Raw genomic sequence first — 26,036 nt, 5'->3', positions numbered from 1 at the left:
TAAGACAGTAGCTATTAGGCCAGAGTAAGAGTTAAGACAGTAGCTATGAGGCCAGAGTAAGAGTTAAGACAGTAGCTATGAGGCCAGAGTAAGAGTCCAAGACCTTAACCATTAGGCCAGCGTAAGAGTTAAGACAATAGCTATTAGGCCAAAGTAAGAGTTAAGACAGTAGGTATGAGGCCAGAGTAAGAGTCCAAGACCTTAACCATTAGGCCAGAGTAAGAGCTAAGACAGTAGCTATGAGGCCAGAGTAAGAGTTAAGACAGTAGCTATGAGGCCAGAGTAAGAGTTAAGACAGTAGCTATTAGGCCAGAGTAAGAGTTAAGACAGTAGCTATGAGGCCAGAGTAAGAGTCCAAGACCTTAACCATTAGGCCAGAGTAAGAGTTAAGACAGTAGCTATGAGGCCAGAGTAAGAGTTAAGACAGTAGCTATGTGGCCAGAGTAAGAGTTAAGACAGTAGCTATGAGGCCAGAGTAAGAGTCCAAGACCTTAACCATTAGGCCAGAGTAAGAGTTAAGACAGTAGCTATTAGGCCAGAGTAAGAGTTAAGACAGTAGCTATTAGGCCAGAGTAAGAGTTAAGACAGTAGCTATGAGGCCAGAGTAAGAGTTAAGGCAGTAGCTATGAGGCCAGAGTAAGAGTCCAAGACCTTAACCATTAGGCCAGAGTAAGAGTTAAGACAGTAGCTATGAGGCCAGAGTAAGAGTTAAGACAGTAGCTATTAGGCCAGAGTAAGAGTTAAGACAGTAGCTATGAGGCCAGAGTAAGAGTTAAGACAGTAGCTATGAGGCCAGAGTAAGAGTCCAAGACCTTAACCATTAGGCCAGAGTAAGAGTTAAGACAGTAGCTATGAGGCCAGAGTAAGAGTTAAGACAGTAGCTATGAGGCCAGAGTAAGAGTTAAGACAGTAGCTATGAGGCCAGAGTAAGAGTCCAAGACCTTAACCATTAGGCCAGAGTAAGAGTTTAGACAGTAGCTATTAGGCCAAAGTAAGAGTTAAGACAGTAGCTATGAGGCCAGAGTAAGAGTTAAGACAGTAGCTATGAGGCCAGAGTAAGAGTCCAAGACCTTAACCATTAGGCCAGATTAAATTTAAGACAGTAGCTATGAGGCCAGAGTAAGAGTTAAGACAGTAGCTATGAGGCCAGAGTAAGAGTCCAAGACCTTAACCATTAGGCCAGAGTAAGAGTTAAGACAGTAGCTATGAGGCCAGAGTAAGAGTTAAGACAGTAGCTATGAGGCCAGAGTAAGAGTTAAGACAGTAGCTATGAGGCCAGAGTAAGAATCCAAGACCTTAACCATTAGGCCAGAGTAAGAGTTAAGACAGTAGCTATGAGGCCAGAGTAAGAGTTAAGACAGTAGCAATGAGGCCAGAGTAAGTGTCCAAGACCTTAACCATTAGGCCAGAGTAAGAGTTAAGACAGTGGCTATGAGGCCAGAGTAAGAGTTAGGACAGTAGCTATGAGGCCAGAGTAAGAGTCTAAGACCTTAACCATTAGGCCAGAGTAAGAGTTAAGACAGTAGCTATGAGGCCAAAGTAAGAGTTAAGACAGTAGCTATGAGGCCAGAGTAAGAGTTAAGACAGTAGCTATTAGGCCAGAGTAAGTGTTAAGACAGTAGCTATGAGGCCAGAGTAAGAGTTAAGACAGTAGCTATGAGGCCAGAGTAAGAGTCCAAGACCTTAACCATTAGGCCAGAGTAAGAGTTAAGACAGTAGCTATGAGGCCAGAGTAAGAGTTAAGACAGTAGCTATTAGGCCAGAGTAAGAGTTAAGACAGTAGCTATGAGGCCAGAGTAAGAGTCCAAGACCTTAACCATTAGGCCAGAGTAAGAGTTAAGACAGTATCTATGAGGCCAGAGTAAGAGTTAAGACAGTAGCTATGAGGCCAGAGTAAGAGTTAAGACAGTAGCTATGAGGCCAGAGTAAGAGTTAAGACAGTAGCTATTAGGCCAGAGTAAGAGTTAAGACAGTAGCTATGAGGCCAGAGTAAGAGTCCAAGACCTTAACCATTAGGCCAGAGTAAGAGTTAAGACAGTACTTATGAGGCCAGAGGAAGAGTCCAAGACCTTAACCATTAGGCCAGAGTAAGAGTTAAGACAGTAGCTATGAGGCCAGAGTAAGAGTCCAAGACCTTAACCATTAGGCCAGAGTAAGAGTTAAGACAGTAGCTATGAGGCCAGAGTAAGAGTTCAAGACCTTAACCATTAGGCCAGAGTAAGAGTTAAGACAGTAGCTATGAGGCCAGAGTAAGGGTTAACACAGTAGCTATGAGGCCAGAGTAAGAGTTAAGACAGTAGCTATGAGGTCAGAGTAAGAGTTAAGACAGTAGCTATGAGGCCAGAGTAAGAGTTAAGACAGTAGCTATGAGGCCAGAGTAAGAGTCCAAGACCTTAACCATTAGGCCAGATTAAATTTAAGACAGTAGCTATGAGGCCAGAGTAAGAGTTAAGACAGTAGCTATGAGGCCAGAGTAAGAGTCCAAGACCTTAACCATTAGGCCAGAGTAAGAGTTAAGACAGTAGCTATGAGGCCAGAGTAAGAGTTAAGACAGTAGCTATGAGGCCAGAGTAAGAGTTAAGACAGTAGCTATGAGGCCAGAGTAAGAATCCAAGACCTTAACCATTAGGCCAGAGTAAGAGTTAAGACAGTAGCTATGAGGCCAGAGTAAGAGTTAAGACAGTAGCAATGAGGCCAGAGTAAGTGTCCAAGACCTTAACCATTAGGCCAGAGTAAGAGTTAAGACAGTGGCTATGAGGCCAGAGTAAGAGTTAGGACAGTAGCTATGAGGCCAGAGTAAGAGTCTAAGACCTTAACCATTAGGCCAGAGTAAGAGTTAAGACAGTAGCTATGAGGCCAAAGTAAGAGTTAAGACAGTAGCTATGAGGCCAGAGTAAGAGTTAAGACAGTAGCTATTAGGCCAGAGTAAGTGTTAAGACAGTAGCTATGAGGCCAGAGTAAGAGTTAAGACAGTAGCTATGAGGCCAGAGTAAGAGTCCAAGACCTTAACCATTAGGCCAGAGTAAGAGTTAAGACAGTAGCTATGAGGCCAGAGTAAGAGTTAAGACAGTAGCTATTAGGCCAGAGTAAGAGTTAAGACAGTAGCTATGAGGCCAGAGTAAGAGTCCAAGACCTTAACCATTAGGCCAGAGTAAGAGTTAAGACAGTATCTATGAGGCCAGAGTAAGAGTTAAGACAGTAGCTATGAGGCCAGAGTAAGAGTTAAGACAGTAGCTATGAGGCCAGAGTAAGAGTTAAGACAGTAGCTATTAGGCCAGAGTAAGAGTTAAGACAGTAGCTATGAGGCCAGAGTAAGAGTCCAAGACCTTAACCATTAGGCCAGAGTAAGAGTTAAGACAGTAGCTATTAGGCCAGAGTAAGAGTTAAGACAGTAGCTATGAGGCCAGAGTAAGAGTTAAGACAGTAGCTATTAGGCCAGAGTAAGAGTTAAAACAGGAGCTATGAGGCCAGAGTAAGAGTTAAAGACAGTAGCTATGAAGCCAGAGTAAGAGTCCAAGACCTTAACCATTAGGCCAGAGTAAGAGTTAAGACAGTACTTATGAGGCCAGAGTAAGAGTCCAAGACCTTAACCATTAGGCCAGAGTAAGAGTTAAGACAGTAGCTATGAGGCCAGAGTAAGAGTCCAAGACCTTAACCATTAGGCCAGAGTAAGAGTTAAGACAGTAGCTATGAGGCCAGAGTAAGAGTTCAAGACCTTAACCATTAGGCCAGAGTAAGAATTAAGACAGTAGCTATGAGGCCAGAGTAAGGGTTAACACAGTAGCTATGAGGCCAGAGTAAGAGTTAAGACAGTAGCTATGAGGCCAGAGTAAGAGTTAAGACAGTAGCTATTAAGCCAGAGTAAGAGTTAAGACAGTAGCTATGAGGCAAGAGTAAGAGTTAAGACAGTAGCTATTAGGCCAGAGTAAGAGTCCAAGACCTTAACCATTAGGCCAGAGTAAGAGTTAAGACAGTAGCTATTAGGCCAGAGTAAGAGTCCAAGACCTTAACCATTAGGCCAGAGTAAGAGTTAAGACAGTAGCTATGAGGCCAGAGTAAGAGTTAAGACAGTAGCTATGAGGCCAGAGTAAGAGTTAAGACAGTAGCTATGAGGCCAGAGTAAGAGTCCAAGACCTTAACCATTAGGCCAGAGTAAGAGTTAAGACAGTAGCTATGGGGCCAGAGTAAGAGTTAAGACAGTAGCTATTAGGCCAGAGTAAGAGTTAAGACAGTAGCTATGAAGCCAGAGTAAGAGTTAAGACAGTAGCTATGAGGCAAGAGTAAGAGTTAAGACAGTAGCTATGAGGCCAGAGTAAGAGTCCAAGACATTAACCATTAGGCCAGAGTAAGAGTTAAGACAGTAGCTATGAGGCCAGAGTAAGAGTTAAGATAGTAGCTATTAGGCCAGAGTAAGAGTTAAGACAGTAGCTATGAGGCCAGAGTAAGAGTTAAGACAGTAGCTATGAGGCCAGAGTAAGGTTAAGCCAGTAGCTATTAGGCCAGAGTAAGAGTTAAGACAGTAGCTATGAGGCCAGAGTAAGAGTTAAGACAGTAGCTATGAGGCCAGAGTAAGAGTCCAAGACCTCAACCATTAGGCCAGAGTAAGAGTTAAGACAGTAGCTATGAGGCCAGAGTAAGAGTCCAAGACCTTAACCATTAGGCCAGAGTAAGAGTTAAGACAGTAGCTATGAGGCCAGAGTAAGAGTTAAGACAGTAGCTATTAGGCCAAAGTAAGAGTTAAGACAGTAGGTATGAGGCCAGAGTAAGAGTCCAAGACCTTAACCATTAGGCCAGAGTAAGAGTTAAGACAGTAGCTATGAGGCCAGAGTAAGAGTCCAAGACCTTAACCATTAGGCCAGAGTAAGAGTTAAGACAGTAGCTATGAGGCCAGAGTAAGAGTTAAGACAGTAGCTATGTGGCCAGAGTAAGAGTTAAGACAGTAGCTATGAGGCCAGTGTAAGTGTTAAGACAGTAGCTATGAGGCCAGAGTAAGAGTTAAGACAGTAGCTATGAGGCCAGAGTAAGAGTCCAAGACCTTAACCATTAGGCCAGAGTAAGAGTTAAGACAGTAGCTATGAGGCCAGAGTAAGAGTTAAAGACAGTAGCTATGAAGCCAGAGTAAGAGTCCAAGACCTTAACCATTAGGCCAGAGTAAGAGTTAAGACAGTACTTATGAGGCCAGAGTAAGAGTCCAAGACCTTAACCATTAGGCCAGAGTAAGAGTTAAGACAGTAGCTATGAGCCAGAGTAAGAGTCCAAGACCTTAACCATTAGGCCAGAGTAAGAGTTAAGACAGTAGCTATGAGGCCAGAGTAAGAGTTCAAGACCTTAACCATTAGGCCAGAGTAAGAGTTAAGACAGTAGCTATGAGGCCAGAGTAAGGGTTAACACCGTAGCTATGAGGCCAGAGTAAGAGTTAAGACAGTAGCTATGAGGTCAGAGTAAGAGTTAAGACAGTAGCTATGAGGCCAGAATAAGAGTCCAAGACCTTAACCATTAGGCCAGAGTAAGAGTTAAGACAGTAGCTATGAGGCCAAAGTAAGAGTTAAGACAGTAGCTATGAGGCCAGAGTAAGAGTTAAGACAGTAGCTATGAGGCCAGAGTAAGAGTTAGGACAGTAGCTATGAGGCCAGAGTAAGAGTCCAAGACCTTGACCATTAGGCCAGAGTAAGAGTTAAGACAGTAGCTATGAGGCCAAAGTAAGAGTTAAGACAGTAGCTATGAGGCCAGAGTAAGAGTTAAGACAGTAGCTATTAGGCCAGAGTAAGTGTTAAGACAGTAGCTATGAGGCCAGAGTAAGAGTTAAGACAGTAGCTATGAGGCCAGAGTAAGAGTCCAAGACCTTAACCATTAGGCCAGAGTAAGAGTTAAGACAGTAGCTATGAGGCCAGAGTAAGAGTTAAGACAGTAGCTATGAGGCCAGAGTAAGAGTTAAGACAGTAGCTATTAGGCCAGAGTAAGAGTTAAGACAGTAGCTATGAGGCCAGAGTAAGAGTCCAAGACCAAAACCATTAGGCCAGAGTAAGAGTTAAGACAGTATCTATGAGGCCAGAGTAAGAGTTAAGACAGTAGCTATGAGGCCAGAGTAAGAGTTAAGACAGTAGCTATTAGGCCAGAGTAAGAGTTAAGACAGTAGCTATGAGGCCAGAGTAAGTGTTAAGACAGTAGCTATGAGGCCAGAGTAAGAGTTAAGACAGTAGCTATGAGGCCAGAGTAAGAGTCCAAGACCTTAACCATTAGGCCAGAGTAAGAGTTAAGACAGTAGCTATGAGGCCAGAGTAAGAGTTAAAGACAGTAGCTATGAAGCCAGAGTAAGAGTCCAAGACCTTAACCATTAGGCCAGAGTAAGAGTTAAGACAGTACTTATGAGGCCAGAGTAAGAGTCCAAGACCTTAACCATTAGGCCAGAGTAAGAGTTAAGACAGTAGCTATGAGGCCAGAGTAAGAGTCCAAGACCTTAACCATTAGGCCAGAGTAAGAGTTAAGACAGTAGCTATGAGGCCAGAGTAAGAGTTCAAGACCTTAACCATTAGGCCAGAGTAAGAGTTAAGACAGTAGCTATGAGGCCAGAGTAAGGGTTAACACAGTAGCTATGAGGCCAGAGTAAGAGTTAAGACAGTAGCTATGAGGCCAGAGTAAGAGTTAAGACAGTAGCTATTAGGCCAGAGTAGGAGTTAAGACAGTAGCTATTAAGCCAGAGTAAGAGTTAAGACAGTAGCTATGAGGCCAGAGTAAGAGTTAAGACAGTAGCTATTAGGCCAGAGTAAGAGTCCAAGACCTTAACTATTAGGCCAGAGTAAGAGTTAAGACAGTAGCTATGAGGCCAGAGTAAGAGTTAAGACAGTAGCTATGAGGCCAGAGTAAGAGTTAAGACAGTAGCTATGAGGCCAGAGTAAGAGTCCAAGACCTTAACCATTAGGCCAGAGTAAGAGTTAAGACAGTAGCTATGAGGCCAGAGTAAGAGTTAAGACAGTAGCTATGAGGCCAGAGTAAGAGTCCAAGACCTTAACCATTAGGCCAGAGTAAGAGTTAAAACAGTAGCTATTAGGCCAGAGTAAGAGTTGAGACAGTAGCTATTAGGCCAGAGTAAGAGTTAAGACAGTAGCTATGAGGCCAGAGTAAGAGTTAAGACAGTAGCTATGAGGCCAGAGTAAGAGTCCAAGACCTTAACCATTAGGCCAGAGTAAGAGTTAAGACAGTAGCTATTAGGCCAAAGTAAGAGTTAAGACAGTAGGTATGAGGCCAGAGTAAGAGTCCAAGACCTTAACCATTAGGCCAGAGTAAGAGTTAAGACAGTAGCTATGAGGCCAGAGTAAGAGTCCAAGACCTTAACCATTAGGCCAGAGTAAGAGTTAAGACAGTAGCTATGAGGCCAGAGTAAGAGTTAAGACAGTAGCTATGTGGCCAGAGTAAGAGTTAAGACAGTAGCTATGAGGCCAGTGTAAGTGTTAAGACAGTAGCTATGAGGCCAGAGTAAGAGTTAAGACAGTAGCTATGAGGCCAGAGTAAGAGTCCAAGACCTTAACCATTAGGCCAGAGTAAGAGTTAAGACAGTAGCTATGAGGCCAGAGTAAGAGTTAAAGACAGTAGCTATGAAGCCAGAGTAAGAGTCCAAGACCTTAACCATTAGGCCAGAGTAAGAGTTAAGACAGTACTTATGAGGCCAGAGTAAGAGTCCAAGACCTTAACCATTAGGCCAGAGTAAGAGTTAAGACAGTAGTTATGAGGCCAGAGTAAGAGTCCAAGACCTTAACCATTAGGCCAGAGTAAGAGTTAAGACAGTAGCTATGAGGCCAGAGTAAGAGTTCAAGACCTTAACCATTAGGCCAGAGTAAGAGTTAAGACAGTAGCTATGAGGCCAGAGTAAGGGTTAACACCGTAGCTATGAGGCCAGAGTAAGAGTTAAGACAGTAGCTATGAGGTCAGAGTAAGAGTTAAGACAGTAGCTATGAGGCCAGAATAAGAGTCCAAGACCTTAACCATTAGGCCAGAGTAAGAGTTAAGACAGTAGCTATGAGGCCAAAGTAAGAGTTAAGACAGTAGCTATGAGGCCAGAGTAAGAGTTAAGACAGTAGCTATGAGGCCAGAGTAAGAGTTAGGACAGTAGCTATGAGGCCAGAGTAAGAGTCCAAGACCTTGACCATTAGGCCAGAGTAAGAGTTAAGACAGTAGCTATGAGGCCAAAGTAAGAGTTAAGACAGTAGCTATGAGGCCAGAGTAAGAGTTAAGACAGTAGCTATTAGGCCAGAGTAAGTGTTAAGACAGTAGCTATGAGGCCAGAGTAAGAGTTAAGACAGTAGCTATGAGGCCAGAGTAAGAGTCCAAGACCTTAACCATTAGGCCAGAGTAAGAGTTAAGACAGTAGCTATGAGGCCAGAGTAAGAGTTAAGACAGTAGCTATGAGGCCAGAGTAAGAGTTAAGACAGTAGCTATTAGGCCAGAGTAAGAGTTAAGACAGTAGCTATGAGGCCAGAGTAAGAGTCCACGACCAAAACCATTAGGCCAGAGTAAGAGTTAAGACAGTATCTATGAGGCCAGAGTAAGAGTTAAGACAGTAGCTATGAGGCCAGAGTAAGAGTTAAGACAGTAGCTATTAGGCCAGAGTAAGAGTTAAGACAGTAGCTATGAGGCCAGAGTAAGAGTTAAGACAGTAGCTATGAGGCCAGAGTAAGTGTTAAGACAGTAGCTATGAGGCCAGAGTAAGAGTTAAGACAGTAGCTATGAGGCCAGAGTAAGAGTCCAAGACCTTAACCATTAGGCCAGAGTAAGAGTTAAGACAGTAGCTATGAGGCCAGAGTAAGAGTTAAAGACAGTAGCTATGAAGCCAGAGTAAGAGTCCAAGACCTTAACCATTAGGCCAGAGTAAGAGTTAAGACAGTACTTATGAGGCCAGAGTAAGAGTCCAAGACCTTAACCATTAGGCCAGAGTAAGAGTTAAGACAGTAGCTATGAGGCCAGAGTAAGAGTCCAAGACCTTAACCATTAGGCCAGAGTAAGAGTTAAGACAGTAGCTATGAGGCCAGAGTAAGAGTTCAAGACCTTAACCATTAGGCCAGAGTAAGAGTTAAGACAGTAGCTATGAGGCCAGAGTAAGGGTTAACACAGTAGCTATGAGGCCAGAGTAAGAGTTAAGACAGTAGCTATGAGGCCAGAGTAAGAGTTAAGACAGTAGCTATTAGGCCAGAGTAGGAGTTAAGACAGTAGCTATTAAGCCAGAGTAAGAGTTAAGACAGTAGCTATGAGGCCAGAGTAAGAGTTAAGACAGTAGCTATTAGGCCAGAGTAAGAGTCCAAGACCTTAACTATTAGGCCAGAGTAAGAGTTAAGACAGTAGCTATGAGGCCAGAGTAAGAGTTAAGACAGTAGCTATGAGGCCAGAGTAAGAGTTAAGACAGTAGCTATGAGGCCAGAGTAAGAGTCCAAGACCTTAACCATTAGGCCAGAGTAAGAGTTAAGACAGTAGCTATGAGGCCAGAGTAAGAGTTAAGACAGTAGCTATTAGGCCAGAGTAAGAGTTAAGACAGTAGTTATGAAGCCAGAGTAAGAGTTAAGACAGTAGCTATGAGGCCAGAGTAAGAGTTAAGACAGTAGCTATGAGGCCAGAGTAAGAGTCCAAGACCTTAACCATTAGGCCAGAGTAAGAGTTAAGACAGTAGCTATGAGGCCAGAGTAAGAGTTAAGATAGTAGCTATTAGGCCAGAGTAAGAGTTTAGACAGTAGCTATGAGGCCAGAGTAAGAGTTAAGACAGTAGCTATGAGGCCAGAGTAAGAGTTAAGACAGTAGCTATTAGGCCAGAGTAAGAGTTAAGACAGTAGCTATGAGGCCAGAGTAAGAGTTAAGACAGTAGCTATGAGGCCAGAGTAAGAATCCAATACCTCAACCATTAGGCCAGAGTAAGAGTTAAGACAGTAGCTATGAGGCCAGAGTAAGAGTCCAAGACCTTAACCATTAGGCCAGAGTAAGAGTTAAGACAGTAGCTATGAGGCCAGAGTAAGAGTTAAGACAGTAGCTATGTGGCCAGAGTAAGAGTTAAGACAGTAGCTATGAGGCCAGAGTAAGAGTCCAAGACCTTAACCATTAGGCCAGAGTAAGAGTTAAGAAGGTAGCTATTAGGCCAGAGTAAGAGTTAAGACAGTAGCTATTAGGCCAGAGTAAGAGTTAAGACAGTAGCTATAAGGCCAGAGTAAGAGTTAAGACAGTAGCTATGAGGCCAGAGTAAGAGTCCAAGACCTTAACCATTAGGCCAGCGTAAGAGTTAAGACAATAGCTATTAGGCCAAAGTAAGAGTTAAGACAGTAGGTATGAGGCCAGAGTAAGAGTCCAAGACCTTAACCATTAGGCCAGAGTAAGAGCTAAGACAGTAGCTATGAGGCCAGAGTAAGAGTTAAGACAGTAGCTATGAGGCCAGAGTAAGAGTTAAGACAGTAGCTATTAGGCCAGAGTAAGAGTTAAGACAGTAGCTATGAGGCCAGAGTAAGAGTCCAAGACCTTAACCATTAGGCCAGAGTAAGAGTTAAGACAGTAGCTATGAGGCCAGAGTAAGAGTTAAGACAGTAGCTATGTGGCCAGAGTAAGAGTTAAGACAGTAGCTATGAGGCCAGAGTAAGAGTCCAAGACCTTAACCATTAGGCCAGAGTAAGAGTTAAGACAGTAGCTATTAGGCCAGAGTAAGAGTTAAGACAGTAGCTATTAGGCCAGAGTAAGAGTTAAGACAGTAGCTATGAGGCCAGAGTAAGAGTTAAGGCAGTAGCTATGAGGCCAGAGTAAGAGTCCAAGACCTTAACCATTAGGCCAGAGTAAGAGTTAAGACAGTAGCTATGAGGCCAGAGTAAGAGTTAAGACAGTAGCTATTAGGCCAGAGTAAGAGTTAAGACAGTAGCTATGAGGCCAGAGTAAGAGTTAAGACAGTAGCTATGAGGCCAGAGTAAGAGTCCAAGACCTTACCCATTAGGCCAGAGTAAGAGTTAAGACAGTAGCTATGAGGCCAGAGTAAGTGTTAAGACAGTAGCTATGAGGCCAGAGTAAGAGTTAAGACAGTAGCTATGAGGCCAGAGTAAGAGTCCAAGACCTTAACCATTAGGCCAGAGTAAGAGTTAAGACAGTAGCTATTAGGCCAAAGTAAGAGTTAAGACAGTAGCTATGAGGCCAGAGTAAGAGTTAAGACAGTAGCTATGAGGCCAGAGTAAGAGTCCAAGACCTTAACCATTAGGCCAGATTAAAAGTTAAGACAGTAGCTATGAGGCCAGAGTAAGAGTTAAGACAGTAGCTATGAGGCCAGAGTAAGAGTACAAGATCTTAACCATTAGGCCAGAGTAAGAGTTAAGACAGTAGCTATGAGGCCAGAGTAAGAGTTAAGACAGTAGCTATGAGGCCAGAGTAAGAATCCAAGACCTTAACCATTAGGCCAGAGTAAGAGTTAAGACAGTAGCTATGAGGCCAGAGTAAGAGTTAAGACAGTAGCTATGAGGCCAGAGTAAGAGTCCAAGACCTTAACCATTAGGCCAGAGTAAGAGTTAAGACAGTGGCTATGAGGCCAAAGTAAGAGTTAAGACAGTAGCTATGAGGCCAGAGTAAGAGTTAAGACAGTAGCTATTAGGCCAGAGTAAGTGTTAAGACAGTAGCTATGAGGCCAGAGTAAGAGTTAAGACAGTAGCTATGAGGCCAGAGTAAGAGTCCAAGACCTTAACCATTAGGCCAGAGTAAGAGTTAAGACAGTAGCTATGAGGCCAGAGTAAGAGTTAAGACAGTAGCTATTAGGCCAGAGTAAGAGTTAAGACAGTAGCTATGAGGCCAGAGTAAGAGTCCAAGACCTTAACCATTAGGCCAGAGTAAGAGTTAAGACAGTATCTATGAGGCCAGAGTAAGAGTTAAGACAGTAGCTATGAGGCTAGAGTAAGAGTTAAGACAGTAGCTATGAGGCCAGAGTAAGAGTTAAGACAGTAGCTATTAGGCCAGAGTAAGAGTTAAGACAGTAGCTATGAGGCCAGAGTAAGAGTCCAAGACCTTAACCATTAGGCCAGAGTAAGAGTTAAGACAGTAGCTATTAGCCCAGAGTAAGAGTTAAGACAGTAGCTATGAGGCCAGAGTAAGAGTTAAGACAGTAGCTATTAGGCCAGAGTAAGAGTTAAGACAGTAGCTATGAGGCCAGAGTAAGAGTTAAAGACAGTAGCTATGAAGCCAGAGTAAGAGTCCAAGACCTTAACCATTAGGCCAGAGTGAGAGTTAAGACAGTACTTATGAGGCCAGAGTAAGAGTCCAAGACCTTAACCATTAGGCCAGAGTAATAGTTAAGACAGTAGCTATGAGGCCAGAGTAATAGTCCAAGACATTAACCATTAGGCCAGAGTAAGAGTTAAGACAGTAGCTATGAGGCCAGAGTAAGAGTTCAAGACCTTAACCATTAGGCCAGAGTAAGAATTAAGACAGTAGCTATGAGGCCAGAGTAAGGGTTACCACAGTAGCTATGAGGCCAGAGTAAGAGTTAAGACAGTAGCTATGAGGCCAGAGTAAGAGTTAAGACAGTAGCTATTAGGCCAGAGTAAGAGTCCAAGACCTTAACCATTAGGCCAGAGTAAGAGTTAAGACAGTAGCTATTAGGCCAAAGTAAGAGTTAAGACAGTAGCTATGAGGCCAGAGTAAGAGTTAAGACAGTAGCTATGAGGCCAGAGTAAGAGTCCAAGACCTTAACCATTAGGCCAGATTAAAAGTTAAGACAGTAGCTATGAGGCCAGAGTAAGAGTTAAGACAGTAGCTATGAGGCCAGAGTAAGAGTACAAGATCTTAACCATTAGGCCAGAGTAAGAGTTAAGACAGTAGCTATGAGGCCAGAGTAAGAGTTAAGACAGTAGCTATGAGGCCAGAGTAAGAATCCAAGACCTTAACCATTAGGCCAGAGTAAGAGTTAAGACAGTAGCTATGAGGCCAGAGTAAGAGTTAAGACAGTAGCTATGAGGCCAGAGTAAGAGTCCAAGACCTTAACCATTAGGCCAGAGTAAGAGTTAAGACAGTGGCTATGAGGCCAAAGTAAGAGTTAAGACAGTAGCTATGAGGCCAGAGTAAGAGTTAAGACAGTAGCTATTAGGCCAGAGTAAGTGTTAAGACAGTAGCTATGAGGCCAGAGTAAGAGTTAAGACAGTAGCTATGAGGCCAGAGTAAGAGTCCAAGACCTTAACCATTAGGCCAGAGTAAGAGTTAAGACAGTAGCTATGAGGCCAGAGTAAGAGTTAAGACAGTAGCTATTAGGCCAGAGTAAGAGTTAAGACAGTAGCTATGAGGCCAGAGTAAGAGTCCAAGACCTTAACCATTAGGCCAGAGTAAGAGTTAAGACAGTATCTATGAGGCCAGAGTAAGAGTTAAGACAGTAGCTATGAGGCTAGAGTAAGAGTTAAGACAGTAGCTATGAGGCCAGAGTAAGAGTTAAGACAGTAGCTATTAGGCCAGAGTAAGAGTTAAGACAGTAGCTATGAGGCCAGAGTAAGAGTCCAAGACCTTAACCATTAGGCCAGAGTAAGAGTTAAGACAGTAGCTATTAGCCCAGAGTAAGAGTTAAGACAGTAGCTATGAGGCCAGAGTAAGAGTTAAGACAGTAGCTATTAGGCCAGAGTAAGAGTTAAGACAGTAGCTATGAGGCCAGAGTAAGAGTTAAAGACAGTAGCTATGAAGCCAGAGTAAGAGTCCAAGACCTTAACCATTAGGCCAGAGTGAGAGTTAAGACAGTACTTATGAGGCCAGAGTAAGAGTCCAAGACCTTAACCATTAGGCCAGAGTAATAGTTAAGACAGTAGCTATGAGGCCAGAGTAATAGTCCAAGACATTAACCATTAGGCCAGAGTAAGAGTTAAGACAGTAGCTATGAGGCCAGAGTAAGAGTTCAAGACCTTAACCATTAGGCCAGAGTAAGAATTAAGACAGTAGCTATGAGGCCAGAGTAAGGGTTACCACAGTAGCTATGAGGCCAGAGTAAGAGTTAAGACAGTAGCTATGAGGCCAGAGTAAGAGTTAAGACAGTAGCTATTAGGCCAGAGTAAGAGTTAAGACAGTAGCTATTAAGCCAGAGTAAGAGTTAAGACAGTAGCTATGAGGCAAGAGTAAGAGTTAAGACAGTAGCTATTAGGCCAGAGTAAGAGTCCAAGACCTTAACCATTAGGCCAGAGTAAGAGTTAAGACAGTAGCTATTAGGCCAGAGTAAGAGTCCAAGACCTTAACCATTAGGCCAGAGTAAGAGTTAAGACAGTAGCTATGAGGCCAGAGTAAGAGTTAAGACAGTAGCTATGAGGCCAGAGTAAGAGTTAAGACAGTAGCTATGAGGCCAGAGTAAGAGTCCAAGACCTTAACCATTAGGCCAGAGTAAGAGTTAAGACAGTAGCTATGAGGCCAGAGTAAGAGTTAAGACAGTAGCTATTAGGCCAGAGTAAGAGTTAAGACAGTAGCTATGAAGCCAGAGTAAGAGTTAAGACAGTAGCTATGAGGCCAGAGTAAGAGTTAAGACAGTAGCTATGAGGCCAGAGTAAGAGTCCAAGACCTTAACCATTAGGCCAGAGTAAGAGTTAAGACAGTAGCTATGAGGCCAGAGTAAGAGTTAAGATAGTAGCTATTAGGCCAGAGTAAGAGTTAAGACAGTAGCTATGAGGCCAGAGTAAGAGTTAAGACAGTAGCTATGAGGCCAGAGTAAGAGTTAAGCCAGTAGCTATTAGGCCAGAGTAAGAGTTAAGACAGTAGCTATGAGGCCAGAGTAAGAGTTAAGACAGTAGCTATGAGGCCAGAGTAAGAGTCCAAGACCTCAACCATTAGGCCAGAGTAAGAGTTAAGACAGTAGCTATGAGGCCAGAGTAAGAGTCCAAGACCTTAACCATTAGGCCAGAGTAAGAGTTAAGACAGTAGCTATGAGGCCAGAGTAAGAGTTAAGACAGTAGCTATGAGGCCAGAGTAAGAGTTAAGACAGTAGCTATGAGGCCAGAGTAAGAGTCCAAGACCTTAACCATTAGGCCAGAGTAAGAGTTAAAACAGTAGCTATTAGGCCAGAGTAAGAGTTGAGACAGTAGCTATTAGGCCAGAGTAAGAGTTAAGACAGTAGCTATGAGGCCAGAGTAAGAGTTAAGACAGTAGCTATGAGGCCAGAGTAAGAGTCCAAGACCTTAACCATTAGGCCAGAGTAAGAGTTAAGACAGTAGCTATTAGGCCAAAGTAAGAGTTAAGACAGTAGGTATGAGGCCAGAGTAAGAGTCCAAGACCTTAACCATTAGGCCAGAGTAAGAGTTAAGACAGTAGCTATGAGGCCAGAGTAAGAGTTAAGACAGTAGCTATGAGGCCAGAGTAAGAGTCCAAGACCTTAACCATTAGGCCAGAGTAAGAGTTAAGACAGTAGCTATGAGGCCAGAGTAAGAGTCCAAGACCTTAACCATTAGGCCAGAGTAAGAGTTAAGACAGTAGCTATGAGGCCAGAGTAAGAGTTAAGACAGTAGCTATGTGGCCAGAGTAAGAGTTAAGACAGTAGCTATGAGGCCAGAGTAAGAGTCCAAGACCTTAACCATTAGGCCAGAGTAAGAGTTAAGACAGTAGCTATTAGGCCAGAGTAAGAGTTAAGACAGAAGCTATTAGGCCAGAGTAAGAGTTAAGACAGTAGCTATGAGGCCAGAGTAAGAGTTAAGGCAGTAGCTATGAGGTCAGAGTAAGAGTCCAAGACCTTAACCATTAGGCCAGAGTAAGAGTTAAGACAGTAGCTATGAGGCCAGAGTAAGAGTTAAGACAGTAGCTATTAGGCCAGAGTAAGAGTTAAGACAGTAGCTATGAGGCCAGAGTAAGAGTTAAGACAGTAGCTATGAGGCCAGAGTAAGAGTCCAAGACCTTAACCATTAGGCCAGAGTAAGAGTTAAGACAGTAGCTATGAGGCCAGAGTAAGAGTTAAGACAGTAGCTATGAGGCCAGAGTAAGAGTTAAGACAGTAGCTATGAGGCCAGAGTAAGAGTCCAAGACCTTAACCATTAGGCCAGAGTAAGAGTTAAGACAGTAGCTATTAGGCCAAAGTAAGTGTTAAGACAGTAGCTATGAGGCCAGAGTAAGAGTTAAGACAGTAGCTATGAGGCCAGAGTAAGAGTCCAAGACCTTAACCATTAGGCAAGAGTAAGAGTTAAGACAGTAGCTATGAGGCCAGAGTAAGAGTTAAGACAGTAGCTATGAGGCCAGAGTAAGAGTTAAGACAGTAGCTATGAGGCCAGAGTAAGAGTCCAAGACCTTAACCATTAGGCCAGAGTAAGAGTTAAGACAGTAGCTATGAGGCCAGAGTAAGAGTTAGGACAGTAGCTATGAGGCCAGAGTAAGAGTCTAAGACCTTAACCATTAGGCCAGAGTAAGAGTTAAGACAGTAGCTATGAGGCCAAAGTAAGAGTTAAGACAGTAGCTATGAGGCCAGAGTAAGAGTTAAGACAGTAGCTATTAGGCCAGAGTAAGTGTTAAGACAGTAGCTATGAGGCCAGAGTAAGAGTTAAGACAGTAGCTATGAGGCCAGAGTAAGAGTCCAAGACCTTAACCATTAGGCCAGAGTAAGAGTTAAGACAGTAGCTATGAGGCCAGAGTAAGAGTTAAGACAGTAGCTATTAGGCCAGAGTAAGAGTTAAGACAGTAGCTATGAGGCCAGAGTAAGAGTCCAAGACCTTAACCATTAGGCCAGAGTAAGAGTTAAGACAGTATCTATGAGGCCAGAGTAAGAGTTAAGACAGTAGCTATGAGGCCAGAGTAAGAGTTAAGACAGTAGCTATGAGGCCAGAGTAAGAGTTAAGACAGTAGCTATTAGGCCAGAGTAAGAGTTAAGACAGTAGCTATGAGGCCAGAGTAAGAGTCCAAGACCTTAACCATTAGGCCAGAGTAAGAGTTAAGACAGTAGCTATTAGGCCAGAGTAAGAGTTAAGACAGTAGCTATGAGGCCAGAGTAAGAGTTAAGACAGTAGCTATTAGGCCAGAGTAAGAGTTAAAACAGTAGCTATGAGGCCAGAGTAAGAGTTAAAGACAGTAGCTATGAAGCCAGAGTAAGAGTCCAAGACCTTAACCATTAGGCCAGAGTAAGAGTTAAGACAGTACTTATGAGGCCAGAGTAAGAGTCCAAGACCTTAACCATTAGGCCAGAGTAAGAGTTAAGACAGTAGCTATGAGGCCAGAGTAAGAGTCCAAGACCTTAACCATTAGGCCAGAGTAAGAGTTAAGACAGTAGCTATGAGGCCAGAGTAAGAGTTCAAGAACTTAACCATTAGGCCAGAGTAAGAATTAAGACAGTAGCTATGAGGCCAGAGTAAGGGTTAACACAGTAGCTATGAGGCCAGAGTAAGAGTTAGGACAGTAGCTATGAGGCCAGAGTAAGAGTTAAGACAGTAGCTATTAGGCCAGAGTAAGAGTTAAGACAGTAGCTATTAAGCCAGAGTAAGAGTTAAGACAGTAGCTATGAGGCAAGAGTAAGAGTTAAGACAGTAGCTATTAGGCCAGAGTAAGAGTCCAAGACCTTAACCATTAGGCCAGAGTAAGAGTTAAGACAGTAGCTATTAGGCCAGAGTAAGAGTTAAGACAGTAGCTATTAAGCCAGAGTAAGAGTTAAGACAGTAGCTATGAGGCAAGAGTAAGAGTTAAGACAGTAGCTATTAGGCCAGAGTAAGAGTCCAAGACCTTAACCATTAGGCCAGAGTAAGAGTTAAGACAGTAGCTATTAGGCCAGAGTAAGAGTCCAAGACCTTAACCATTAGGCCAGAGTAAGAGTTAAGACAGTAGCTATGAGGCCAGAGTAAGAGTTAAGACAGTAGCTATGAGGCCAGAGTAAGAGTCCAAGACCTTAACCATTAGGCCAGAATAAGAGTTAAGACAGTAGCTATGAGGCCAGAGTAAGAGTTAAGACAGTAGCTATGAGGCCAGAGTAAGAGTCCAAGACCTTAACCATTAGGCCAGAGTAAGAGTTAAGACAGTAGCTATGAGGCCAGAGTAAGAGTTAAGACAGTAGCTATTAGGCCAGAGTAAGAGTTAAGACAGTAGTTATGAAGCCAGAGTAAGAGTTAAGACAGTAGCTATGAGGCCAGAGTAAGAGTTAAGACAGTAGCTATGAGGCCAGAGTAAGAGTCCAAGACCTTAACCATTAGGCCAGAGTAAGAGTTAAGACAGTAGCTATGAGGCCAGAGTAAGAGTTAAGATAGTAGCTATTAGGCCAGAGTAAGAGTTTAGACAGTAGCTATGAGGCCAGAGTAAGAGTTAAGACAGTAGCTATGAGGCCAGAGTAAGAGTTAAGACAGTAGCTATTAGGCCAGAGTAAGAGTTAAGACAGTAGCTATGAGGCCAGAGTAAGAGTTAAGACAGTAGCTATGAGGCCAGAGTAAGAATCCAATACCTCAACCATTAGGCCAGAGTAAGAGTTAAGACAGTAGCTATGAGGCCAGAGTAAGAGTCCAAGACCTTAACCATTAGGCCAGAGTAAGAGTTAAGACAGTAGCTATGAGGCCAGAGTAAGAGTTAAGACAGTAGCTATGTGGCCAGAGTAAGAGTTAAGACAGTAGCTATGAGGCCAGAGTAAGAGTCCAAGACCTTAACCATTAGGCCAGAGTAAGAGTTAAGAAGGTAGCTATTAGGCCAGAGTAAGAGTTAAGACAGTAGCTATTAGGCCAGAGTAAGAGTTAAGACAGTAGCTATAAGGCCAGAGTAAGAGTTAAGACAGTAGCTATGAGGCCAGAGTAAGAGTCCAAGACCTTAACCATTAGGCCAGCGTAAGAGTTAAGACAATAGCTATTAGGCCAAAGTAAGAGTTAAGACAGTAGGTATGAGGCCAGAGTAAGAGTCCAAGACCTTAACCATTAGGCCAGAGTAAGAGCTAAGACAGTAGCTATGAGGCCAGAGTAAGAGTTAAGACAGTAGCTATGAGGCCAGAGTAAGAGTTAAGACAGTAGCTATTAGGCCAGAGTAAGAGTTAAGACAGTAGCTATGAGGCCAGAGTAAGAGTCCAAGACCTTAACCATTAGGCCAGAGTAAGAGTTAAGACAGTAGCTATGAGGCCAGAGTAAGAGTTAAGACAGTAGCTATGTGGCCAGAGTAAGAGTTAAGACAGTAGCTATGAGGCCAGAGTAAGAGTCCAAGACCTTAACCATTAGGCCAGAGTAAGAGTTAAGACAGTAGCTATTAGGCCAGAGTAAGAGTTAAGACAGTAGCTATTAGGCCAGAGTAAGAGTTAAGACAGTAGCTATGAGGCCAGAGTAAGAGTTAAGGCAGTAGCTATGAGGCCAGAGTAAGAGTCCAAGACCTTAACCATTAGGCCAGAGTAAGAGTTAAGACAGTAGCTATGAGGCCAGAGTAAGAGTTAAGACAGTAGCTATTAGGCCAGAGTAAGAGTTAAGACAGTAGCTATGAGGCCAGAGTAAGAGTTAAGACAGTAGCTATGAGGCCAGAGTAAGAGTCCAAGACCTTACCCATTAGGCCAGAGTAAGAGTTAAGACAGTAGCTATGAGGCCAGAGTAAGTGTTAAGACAGTAGCTATGAGGCCAGAGTAAGAGTTAAGACAGTAGCTATGAGGCCAGAGTAAGAGTCCAAGACCTTAACCATTAGGCCAGAGTAAGAGTTAAGACAGTAGCTATTAGGCCAAAGTAAGAGTTAAGACAGTAGCTATGAGGCCAGAGTAAGAGTTAAGACAGTAGCTATGAGGCCAGAGTAAGAGTCCAAGACCTTAACCATTAGGCCAGATTAAAAGTTAAGACAGTAGCTATGAGGCCAGAGTAAGAGTTAAGACAGTAGCTATGAGGCCAGAGTAAGAGTACAAGATCTTAACCATTAGGCCAGAGTAAGAGTTAAGACAGTAGCTATGAGGCCAGAGTAAGAGTTAAGACAGTAGCTATGAGGCCAGAGTAAGAATCCAAGACCTTAACCATTAGGCCAGAGTAAGAGTTAAGACAGTAGCTATGAGGCCAGAGTAAGAGTTAAGACAGTAGCTATGAGGCCAGAGTAAGAGTCCAAGACCTTAACCATTAGGCCAGAGTAAGAGTTAAGACAGTGGCTATGAGGCCAAAGTAAGAGTTAAGACAGTAGCTATGAGGCCAGAGTAAGAGTTAAGACAGTAGCTATTAGGCCAGAGTAAGTGTTAAGACAGTAGCTATGAGGCCAGAGTAAGAGTTAAGACAGTAGCTATGAGGCCAGAGTAAGAGTCCAAGACCTTAACCATTAGGCCAGAGTAAGAGTTAAGACAGTAGCTATGAGGCCAGAGTAAGAGTTAAGACAGTAGCTATTAGGCCAGAGTAAGAGTTAAGACAGTAGCTATGAGGCCAGAGTAAGAGTCCAAGACCTTAACCATTAGGCCAGAGTAAGAGTTAAGACAGTATCTATGAGGCCAGAGTAAGAGTTAAGACAGTAGCTATGAGGCTAGAGTAAGAGTTAAGACAGTAGCTATGAGGCCAGAGTAAGAGTTAAGACAGTAGCTATTAGGCCAGAGTAAGAGTTAAGACAGTAGCTATGAGGCCAGAGTAAGAGTCCAAGACCTTAACCATTAGGCCAGAGTAAGAGTTAAGACAGTAGCTATTAGCCCAGAGTAAGAGTTAAGACAGTAGCTATGAGGCCAGAGTAAGAGTTAAGACAGTAGCTATTAGGCCAGAGTAAGAGTTAAGACAGTAGCTATGAGGCCAGAGTAAGAGTTAAAGACAGTAGCTATGAAGCCAGAGTAAGAGTCCAAGACCTTAACCATTAGGCCAGAGTGAGAGTTAAGACAGTACTTATGAGGCCAGAGTAAGAGTCCAAGACCTTAACCATTAGGCCAGAGTAATAGTTAAGACAGTAGCTATGAGGCCAGAGTAATAGTCCAAGACATTAACCATTAGGCCAGAGTAAGAGTTAAGACAGTAGCTATGAGGCCAGAGTAAGAGTTCAAGACCTTAACCATTAGGCCAGAGTAAGAATTAAGACAGTAGCTATGAGGCCAGAGTAAGGGTTACCACAGTAGCTATGAGGCCAGAGTAAGAGTTAAGACAGTAGCTATGAGGCCAGAGTAAGAGTTAAGACAGTAGCTATTAGGCCAGAGTAAGAGTCCAAGACCTTAACCATTAGGCCAGAGTAAGAGTTAAGACAGTAGCTATTAGGCCAAAGTAAGAGTTAAGACAGTAGCTATGAGGCCAGAGTAAGAGTTAAGACAGTAGCTATGAGGCCAGAGTAAGAGTCCAAGACCTTAACCATTAGGCCAGATTAAAAGTTAAGACAGTAGCTATGAGGCCAGAGTAAGAGTTAAGACAGTAGCTATGAGGCCAGAGTAAGAGTACAAGATCTTAACCATTAGGCCAGAGTAAGAGTTAAGACAGTAGCTATGAGGCCAGAGTAAGAGTTAAGACAGTAGCTATGAGGCCAGAGTAAGAATCCAAGACCTTAACCATTAGGCCAGAGTAAGAGTTAAGACAGTAGCTATGAGGCCAGAGTAAGAGTTAAGACAGTAGCTATGAGGCCAGAGTAAGAGTCCAAGACCTTAACCATTAGGCCAGAGTAAGAGTTAAGACAGTGGCTATGAGGCCAAAGTAAGAGTTAAGACAGTAGCTATGAGGCCAGAGTAAGAGTTAAGACAGTAGCTATTAGGCCAGAGTAAGTGTTAAGACAGTAGCTATGAGGCCAGAGTAAGAGTTAAGACAGTAGCTATGAGGCCAGAGTAAGAGTCCAAGACCTTAACCATTAGGCCAGAGTAAGAGTTAAGACAGTAGCTATGAGGCCAGAGTAAGAGTTAAGACAGTAGCTATTAGGCCAGAGTAAGAGTTAAGACAGTAGCTATGAGGCCAGAGTAAGAGTCCAAGACCTTAACCATTAGGCCAGAGTAAGAGTTAAGACAGTATCTATGAGGCCAGAGTAAGAGTTAAGACAGTAGCTATGAGGCTAGAGTAAGAGTTAAGACAGTAGCTATGAGGCCAGAGTAAGAGTTAAGACAGTAGCTATTAGGCCAGAGTAAGAGTTAAGACAGTAGCTATGAGGCCAGAGTAAGAGTCCAAGACCTTAACCATTAGGCCAGAGTAAGAGTTAAGACAGTAGCTATTAGCCCAGAGTAAGAGTTAAGACAGTAGCTATGAGGCCAGAGTAAGAGTTAAGACAGTAGCTATTAGGCCAGAGTAAGAGTTAAGACAGTAGCTATGAGGCCAGAGTAAGAGTTAAAGACAGTAGCTATGAAGCCAGAGTAAGAGTCCAAGACCTTAACCATTAGGCCAGAGTGAGAGTTAAGACAGTACTTATGAGGCCAGAGTAAGAGTCCAAGACCTTAACCATTAGGCCAGAGTAATAGTTAAGACAGTAGCTATGAGGCCAGAGTAATAGTCCAAGACATTAACCATTAGGCCAGAGTAAGAGTTAAGACAGTAGCTATGAGGCCAGAGTAAGAGTTCAAGACCTTAACCATTAGGCCAGAGTAAGAATTAAGACAGTAGCTATGAGGCCAGAGTAAGGGTTACCACAGTAGCTATGAGGCCAGAGTAAGAGTTAAGACAGTAGCTATGAGGCCAGAGTAAGAGTTAAGACAGTAGCTATTAGGCCAGAGTAAGAGTTAAGACAGTAGCTATTAAGCCAGAGTAAGAGTTAAGACAGTAGCTATGAGGCAAGAGTAAGAGTTAAGACAGTAGCTATTAGGCCAGAGTAAGAGTCCAAGACCTTAACCATTAGGCCAGAGTAAGAGTTAAGACAGTAGCTATTAGGCCAGAGTAAGAGTCCAAGACCTTAACCATTAGGCCAGAGTAAGAGTTAAGACAGTAGCTATGAGGCCAGAGTAAGAGTTAAGACAGTAGCTATGAGGCCAGAGTAAGAGTTAAGACAGTAGCTATGAGGCCAGAGTAAGAGTCCAAGACCTTAACCATTAGGCCAGAGTAAGAGTTAAGACAGTAGCTATGAGGCCAGAGTAAGAGTTAAGACAGTAGCTATTAGGCCAGAGTAAGAGTTAAGACAGTAGCTATGAAGCCAGAGTAAGAGTTAAGACAGTAGCTATGAGGCCAGAGTAAGAGTTAAGACAGTAGCTATGAGGCCAGAGTAAGAGTCCAAGACCTTAACCATTAGGCCAGAGTAAGAGTTAAGACAGTAGCTATGAGGCCAGAGTAAGAGTTAAGATAGTAGCTATTAGGCCAGAGTAAGAGTTAAGACAGTAGCTATGAGGCCAGAGTAAGAGTTAAGACAGTAGCTATGAGGCCAGAGTAAGAGTTAAGCCAGTAGCTATTAGGCCAGAGTAAGAGTTAAGACAGTAGCTATGAGGCCAGAGTAAGAGTTAAGACAGTAGCTATGAGGCCAGAGTAAGAGTCCAAGACCTCAACCATTAGGCCAGAGTAAGAGTTAAGACAGTAGCTATGAGGCCAGAGTAAGAGTCCAAGACCTTAACCATTAGGCCAGAGTAAGAGTTAAGACAGTAGCTATGAGGCCAGAGTAAGAGTTAAGACAGTAGCTATGAGGCCAGAGTAAGAGTTAAGACAGTAGCTATGAGGCCAGAGTAAGAGTCCAAGACCTTAACCATTAGGCCAGAGTAAGAGTTAAAACAGTAGCTATTAGGCCAGAGTAAGAGTTGAGACAGTAGCTATTAGGCCAGAGTAAGAGTTAAGACAGTAGCTATGAGGCCAGAGTAAGAGTTAAGACAGTAGCTATGAGGCCAGAGTAAGAGTCCAAGACCTTAACCATTAGGCCAGAGTAAGAGTTAAGACAGTAGCTATTAGGCCAAAGTAAGAGTTAAGACAGTAGGTATGAGGCCAGAGTAAGAGTCCAAGACCTTAACCATTAGGCCAGAGTAAGAGTTAAGACAGTAGCTATGAGGCCAGAGTAAGAGTTAAGACAGTAGCTATGAGGCCAGAGTAAGAGTCCAAGACCTTAACCATTAGGCCAGAGTAAGAGTTAAGACAGTAGCTATGAGGCCAGAGTAAGAGTCCAAGACCTTAACCATTAGGCCAGAGTAAGAGTTAAGACAGTAGCTATGAGGCCAGAGCAAGAGTTAAGACAGTAGCTATGTGGCCAGAGTAAGAGTTAAGACAGTAGCTATGAGGCCAGAGTAAGAGTCCAAGACCTTAACCATTAGGCCAGAGTAAGAGTTAAGACAGTAGCTATTAGGCCAGAGTAAGAGTTAAGACAGAAGCTATTAGGCCAGAGTAAGAGTTAAGACAGTAGCTATGAGGCCAGAGTAAGAGTTAAGGCAGTAGCTATGAGGTCAGAGTAAGAGTCCAAGACCTTAACCATTAGGCCAGAGTAAGAGTTAAGACAGTAGCTATGAGGCCAGAGTAAGAGTTAAGACAGTAGCTATTAGGCCAGAGTAAGAGTTAAGACAGTAGCTATGAGGCCAGAGTAAGAGTTAAGACAGTAGCTATGAGGCCAGAGTAAGAGTCCAAGACCTTAACCATTAGGCCAGAGTAAGAGTTAAGACAGTAGCTATGAGGCCAGAGTAAGAGTTAAGACAGTAGCTATGAGGCCAGAGTAAGAGTTAAGACAGTAGCTATGAGGCCAGAGTAAGAGTCCAAGACCTTAACCATTAGGCCAGAGTAAGAGTTAAGACAGTAGCTATTAGGCCAAAGTAAGTGTTAAGACAGTAGCTATGAGGCCAGAGTAAGAGTTAAGACAGTAGCTATGAGGCCAGAGTAAGAGTCCAAGACCTTAACCATTAGGCAAGAGTAAGAGTTAAGACAGTAGCTATGAGGCCAGAGTAAGAGTTAAGACAGTAGCTATGAGGCCAGAGTAAGAGTTAAGACAGTAGCTATGAGGCCAGAGTAAGAGTCCAAGACCTTAACCATTAGGCCAGAGTAAGAGTTAAGACAGTAGCTATGAGGCCAGAGTAAGAGTTAGGACAGTAGCTATGAGGCCAGAGTAAGAGTCTAAGACCTTAACCATTAGGCCAGAGTAAGAGTTAAGACAGTAGCTATGAGGCCAAAGTAAGAGTTAAGACAGTAGCTATGAGGCCAGAGTAAGAGTTAAGACAGTAGCTATTAGGCCAGAGTAAGTGTTAAGACAGTAGCTATGAGGCCAGAGTAAGAGTTAAGACAGTAGCTATGAGGCCAGAGTAAGAGTCCAAGACCTTAACCATTAGGCCAGAGTAAGAGTTAAGACAGTAGCTATGAGGCCAGAGTAAGAGTTAAGACAGTAGCTATTAGGCCAGAGTAAGAGTTAAGACAGTAGCTATGAGGCCAGAGTAAGAGTCCAAGACCTTAACCATTAGGCCAGAGTAAGAGTTAAGACAGTATCTATGAGGCCAGAGTAAGAGTTAAGACAGTAGCTATGAGGCCAGAGTAAGAGTTAAGACAGTAGCTATGAGGCCAGAGTAAGAGTTAAGACAGTAGCTATTAGGCCAGAGTAAGAGTTAAGACAGTAGCTATGAGGCCAGAGTAAGAGTCCAAGACCTTAACCATTAGGCCAGAGTAAGAGTTAAGACAGTAGCTATTAGGCCAGAGTAAGAGTTAAGACAGTAGCTATGAGGCCAGAGTAAGAGTTAAGACAGTAGCTATTAGGCCAGAGTAAGAGTTAAAACAGTAGCTATGAGGCCAGAGTAAGAGTTAAAGACAGTAGCTATGAAGCCAGAGTAAGAGTCCAAGACCTTAACCATTAGGCCAGAGTAAGAGTTAAGACAGTACTTATGAGGCCAGAGTAAGAGTCCAAGACCTTAACCATTAGGCCAGAGTAAGAGTTAAGACAGTAGCTATGAGGCCAGAGTAAGAGTCCAAGACCTTAACCATTAGGCCAGAGTAAGAGTTAAGACAGTAGCTATGAGGCCAGAGTAAGAGTTCAAGAACTTAACCATTAGGCCAGAGTAAGAATTAAGACAGTAGCTATGAGGCCAGAGTAAGGGTTAACACAGTAGCTATGAGGCCAGAGTAAGAGTTAGGACAGTAGCTATGAGGCCAGAGTAAGAGTTAAGACAGTAGCTATTAGGCCAGAGTAAGAGTTAAGACAGTAGCTATTAAGCCAGAGTAAGAGTTAAGACAGTAGCTATGAGGCAAGAGTAAGAGTTAAGACAGTAGCTATTAGGCCAGAGTAAGAGTCCAAGACCTTAACCATTAGGCCAGAGTAAGAGTTAAGACAGTAGCTATTAGGCCAGAGTAAGAGTCCAAGAC

This window comes from Triturus cristatus, chromosome 11, assembly GCF_964204655.1.
Source record: "Triturus cristatus chromosome 11, aTriCri1.1, whole genome shotgun sequence".
NCBI classification, from domain to species: domain Eukaryota; kingdom Metazoa; phylum Chordata; class Amphibia; order Caudata; family Salamandridae; genus Triturus; species Triturus cristatus.
This window is presented reverse-complemented; position numbering follows the sequence as displayed.